Here is a 6,116-nt window from a genome sequence, read left to right on the forward strand (position 1 = left end):
CTTCCTTCCAAGGAGTGGCTTTAGGACCTGTGATTTCAGTTCCCTATGGCACTTGCTTCTAGACTAAGACAGACTCAGAAGAAGGGACCATCCACTTCTTAAAGAATTGGTCAGTGGAAACCTTATGAATAGCACTGAAACATTGTCTGATATATTACTGGAAAACTTTAGGAATAGCTCTGAAACATTGTCTGATACAGTGCCAGAAGGTAAGCACCTCAAGTCGGAAGGCACTCAAAATAAAATTGAGAAAGATTACTCTGAGCTGCCTCCTCAGAGTAGAGTTGACCTTATTAATGAAGAGGGAGTAAAGCTCCTGGGATCTCCATCTGCTGATGTGGCACAACTCATAATGAGAAGAAACAGCTGTTAACATACATTAATAATTGGAACATGAATGTACAAAGGATGAATCTAGGAAAATTGGAAATTGTCAAAAATGAAATGGAAGGCATAAAGATCAATATCCTAGGCATTAGTGGGCTGAAATGGATGGGTTTTGGCCATTTTGAATCAGACTACCATGCGATCTACTATGTTGGGAATGACAAATTAAAGAAAAATGGTGTGGCTTTCATCATCACAAAGAATATTTCAAGATCTCTCCTAAAGTGCAATGTTTCAGTAACAGGATAATATCCATACGCCTGCAAGGAAGATCTGCTAATACTACTATTATTCAAATTTATGCATCAACCACCAAAGCCAAAGATGAGAAAATTAAAAGTTCTTACCAACTTCTGCAGTCTGAAACTGACCAAACATACAATCAAGATGTACTTATTATCACTGGTGATTGGAATGCAAAAGGTGGAACCAAAGAAGAATCGCCAGTAGTTGGAAAATGTGGCCTTGGTGATAGAAATGATGTTAGAGATCACATGATGGAATTCTCCAAGACCAATGACTTATTCAGGAGCTCTGGTAGCATAGTGGCTAAAGCACTTGACTGCTAACCAGAAGGCTGGCAGTTCAAACCCACCAGCCACTCCTCGGAAGGAAGTTTGGGCAATCCTACTTCCGTAGTGATACTGCCTCGGAAACCCAAGGAGGGGTCGCTATGAGTCGGGGCTGACTCGACAGCACATAACAACAACAACAACAATGACTTATTCATTGCTAATACCTTTTTTCAATGACATAAATGGTGGCTTTACATGTGGACTTTTACAGATGGAGTCCACAGGAATCAGATCAACTACATCTGTGGAAAGAGGTAATGGAGAAGCTCAATAACTTCAGCCAAAACAAGGCCAGGAGGTGACTATGGAAAAGAACATCAACTGCTTATATGCAAGTTCAACTTGAAGCTGAAGACAATCAAAACAAGTCCAAGAGAGCCAAAATATGACCTCGATTACATCCTTCCAGAATTTGGAGACCATTTAAAAAGTAGATTTGATTCATTGAACACCAGTGACCCAAAACCAAGGAATTGTGGGATGACATCAAGAACGTCATCCATGAAGAAAGCAAAAGGTCATTAAAAAGACAGGAAAGGAAGAAAAGACCAAAATGAGTGTCAGAGGAGACTCTGAAACTTGCTCTTGAATGGAGAATAGCTAAAACAAATGGGAGAAATGACAAGATAAAAGAGTTGAACAGCAGATTTCAAAGAACAGCTTGACAAGACAAAGTCAATTATTATAATGAAATGTGCAAAGACATGGAATTAGAAAACTAAAAGGGAAGAATACACTCTGCATTTCTCAAACTGAAAGAACTGAAGAAAAAATTCAACCCTTGAGTTGCAATACTGAAAGATTCTATGGGCAAAATATTGACTGATGGAGGAAACATCAAAAGAAGATGGGAGGAATACAAGTCACTGTACCAAAAAGAATTGGTTGATGATCATCCATTTCAAGATGTAGCACATGATCAAGAACCAATGGTACTGAAAGAAGTCAAAGCTGCACTGAAGGAAATGGAAAATAAAAAAAAGGTTCCAGGAATTGATGGAGTACCCATTGATATGTTTCAACAAATGGATGCTGCATTACAGGCACTCACTTGGTTATGCCAAGAAATTTAGACAATAGCTGCCTGGCTAACTGACTAGAAGAGATCCATATTTGTACCCATTCCAAAGAAAGTTGATCCCACGGAATGTGGAGATTATCAAACAATACCATTAATATCACACCTTAGTAAAATCTTACTGAAGATACTTCAAAAACAGTTGCAGAAGTATATTGACAGAGAACTTCCAGAAATGCAAGCTAGATTCAGAAGAGGATATGGAGTAAGAGATATCATTATGGATGTCAGATGGATGTTGGCTGGAAGCAAAGAATACCAGAAAGATGTTTACTTGTGTTTTATTGACTATGCATTTGATTGTGTGAATCATGACAAATTATGGATAACATTGAGAAAAATGGGAATTTCACAACACTTAATTATGCTCATGAGGAAACTATACATAGACCAGGAGGCTGTCATTCAAACACACGAAGGAGATACTGCATGGTTTAAAATCAAAGGAGTGTGTCAGAACTGTATCCTTTCACCATACTTATTCAATCTATATGCTGAGGAAATAATCTGAGAAGCTGGACTATATGAAGAAGGACATGGGATCAGGATTGGAGAAAGACTCCTTAACAACCTGTGATATGCAGATGACACAACTTTGCTTGCTGAAAGTAGAGATGACTTGAAGCACATAGTGATGAAGATTGCAGTATGGATTACACCTCAACATAAAGAAAATGGAAATCCTAACAACTAGACCAATAAGCAGCATCATGATAAATGGAGAAAAGATTGAAGTTGTCACAGATTTCATATTACTTGTTTCCCTCATCAGCACCAATGGAAGTAGCAGTCAAGATATCAGATAACTTATTGTACCGGGCAAATCTTCTGCAAAAGATGTCTTTCTGAAGAGCAAAGATGTCTCTTTGAAGACTAAGTTGCACCTACCCAAGCCATGGTATATCCAGTCCCCTCATATACATGTGCAACCTGGGCAATGGATAAGGAAGGATGAAGAAAAGTTGGTGCTTTTGAGTTGTGGTGTTGGCAAAGAATTCTGAAAGTACCATGGACTGCCAGAAGAATGAACAAACCTGTCCTAGAGGAAGTGCAGCCAGAATTCTCCTTGGAAGTGAGAAAGGCCAGACTTCGTCTCTCCTACTTTGGTCATGTTGTCAGAAGGGACCATTTTGTAGAGAAGGATATCATGCTTGATAAAATAGAGGGTCAATGAAAAAGGGGAAGCACAGTGGCTACAATGATGGGCCCAGTTATAGCAAGGATTCTGAGGCTGGCACAGGATTGGGCAGTGTTTCGTTCTGTTGTACACAGGGTTGCTATATGAGTTGGAGCTGACTCGATGGTATCTAACAACAATGGCACTTGCAGCAGATGAAAGAAGGTATTATGTTAAGCTTCCTTCACACGCTGAGTAAACCTGCAATTTAAATTCCCTCTGAAGAGTTCAGGAAGGCAAAGTGGAAGGGCCAGGACCAAGTCTTCCCCTAAGAGAAAAGAGAAAACATACCTCTTCTATAGAATCAAATTCAAAAGTATTGAAGAAGGAAAGAAGAAAAAGTCTATCCCAGAGTAACTGCCTCAGGCCATTTGTGGATTTGTAATAAACTTGTGAATTTTTCAATTTTTGGCTTCTGACTTCCTTCCAATTTTTTTTTTTCTCTCATTTATTTGTCATTCAAGATATTTACATGATTGACTAAAGAGCAAATCATACCAGAAACAAAATCAACCACAGGCAACTGATTGGCCTGCTGTAAACACTGCTCATTCTGGTTGCACCATTCATACTAAAGTCTTTCAGCACAAAGTCAATTCCATCTCAATCCACTCTGATATTTTTCACTGCAGTTTTCAATAATACAAGAGAACAAGAGAACCTGTTTTTATTTCTCTTTTGTTTGAAAGTCACATAAATATATTCAATACCATGTCTCTTTGGGAAGCTTCTGCTTCCGCTTGTACACTTATAACTTGTCTTACTAGAGCATGTCCTATGAATCTCTGAAGAGGGACCGCTGGTCGAATAACAGTTGTTTGTAGGACCTGTACTAAGAACATCTTTCCTAAAACTGTTGGGGCTTCTCAGATTTAAACATACAGACCAAGAATGGCTTGATGTTTTGCCCAACTGGCTGTAGCTCCCTTGCGTGGGGATACTGTGTTGCTAAACAGATGGTAAGATGGAACAGGTAGTATTCTTGTAGCACTTTGCCTGTCAGATCAGAGAGCAAGGTTAGCCCTAAAAATCTGGAGCTGAAGTTCAGCATATTTCAAATCCCAACGCAACAAAGCCAGATGAAAGGGAAAAATAGCAAGAAAAGCAATCTTGAACATCCCGCCTTGCCCATTAGTTAATACCCACAGTGAGACCTCTGATGAGCCAGAGCAAGAAACAGAGAAATAGAAGAGCCTGCTCAGTGTTTCACTCCTTATCCAGTGGGGTCTTATCAGAGCACATATATAACATCAAGGATAAGTGTTCCATGAAGTTGCAGGTCTGACACCTTGAGGTTGGTCTAGACATTTTTAATCTGATTTTCTATTTTGTGTCCTTCCAGACAGCAAGCAAGTCCCAGGTGCTATGGTCAGTTGCTCTGGCAGCCTCTAACAGTTAAAGCAGTTGATGACAAACACTGTATTCCCTCCACATGGATCAGCTGAGAAGTCCCTTTGACACTTGTCTTCAAAGCTCCAGTTGTATAAAAAACTGAAAGGAGCACTTTTGGATTGTGCTGGTATACCCAAGGAGTGGTAAATAGAGGACCTGCAAGTGGAAAAGGTGTCAAGGAGCATGCCTTCTGCTTTCTCCTCTGTCAAGTTTAGATGGGAAAATGCTAGAGATAAGCCTTGTGAATTCAGCACCCAATAAATCTGAAATTTTTTAGAAGTACTTGTATGGTACAAACAGTGAACACAATCTACTGTTAACTGAAAGGTTGGAGGTTCAAATCCACTCAGAGGTACCTCAGAAGAAAGGCTGGACAATCGGCTTTTGAAAAACCAGCCATTGAAAATCCTATGGAGCACAGTTCTATTCTGACACACACAGGTCACCATGAGTCAGATTCATCTTGACAGCAACTGGTCTCTGGTTTTTAATAACCAAAAATTTTAATTAAAGAAAAATAGACAGTTAATCAGCTAGAGAATAACAAAGTATCAAATTAATCATCATTTGATTAACTAACATGGATCACAACAATGTGATCCCTTTCTGCTCATAGGCAGAAGTGGGCAGCATTTCAGTCTTTTATGCATGGGGTCGCCACAGGTAGAGGACTGACTGACTCAATGGCAGCTAATAACAACAATTTGTACAGCACTGTGTAGTTTATAAGGCCTTTTTCCCATGTATTATCTTATTTAAATTTTGAAACACTGCTGAGGTACAATAATTATTATACATATTTGAGGCATCAGAGCCCCAGCTAGATTAAATGCCCAAGATCAAATAGTTATTTAATGTGCAAGCTCAAACTAAAACTCCAGTCTTTGAACTCCTCGTTCATTACTTTTCCAATTACCTCAGGTCTCTCATGTAGGAACTTGTTACACTTACTTCCAATGTTCCTCATCACCTTTTACTCTATTTTACTCTCACACAGTTCTGTAAGATCTATCCCTTATTGCTATGTTTATTTCCATAGCTGAGAAGTTAGACTCAGGAGGATGAAGAGATTTTCCCAAACTCCTTAAACTAATAATGGCCACAACCCAAGGTTCCAAGCCAGGCATTATGAAAACAATGATCAGACTTTGCCCCCCAAACAGGCATGAGCAATACAACCAGAGCAAGGCTTGAGCAAGGCCAACCAGAAAGACCACCATACCACCTTTGGCTTCCATATGCTAGAATCGGTAAGACATCTGGTTGCTAACCAGAAGGTTGGCAGTTCAAACCTACCAGCTGCTCTGCAGGTAGAAGATGAGGCAATCTACTTTCATAAAGATTTACAATCTTGGAAATTGTTCTGGTTATCTAGTGCCGCATTGACAAGAATATATACCACAAATGGAATGGCCTTAACAAACAGGAGTTTATTCTTACAATTTGGAGGCTTTAAGTCCAAGTTCAAAGTGCCAGGCTCTAGGGTCTGGGTGAAAGCCCCTCAACC

Source organism: Orycteropus afer, unplaced genomic scaffold, assembly GCF_000298275.1.
Source record: "Orycteropus afer afer isolate SDZICR_OR568_19922 unplaced genomic scaffold, OryAfe1.0 scaffold00276, whole genome shotgun sequence".
In the NCBI taxonomy this organism is placed as follows: domain Eukaryota; kingdom Metazoa; phylum Chordata; class Mammalia; order Tubulidentata; family Orycteropodidae; genus Orycteropus; species Orycteropus afer.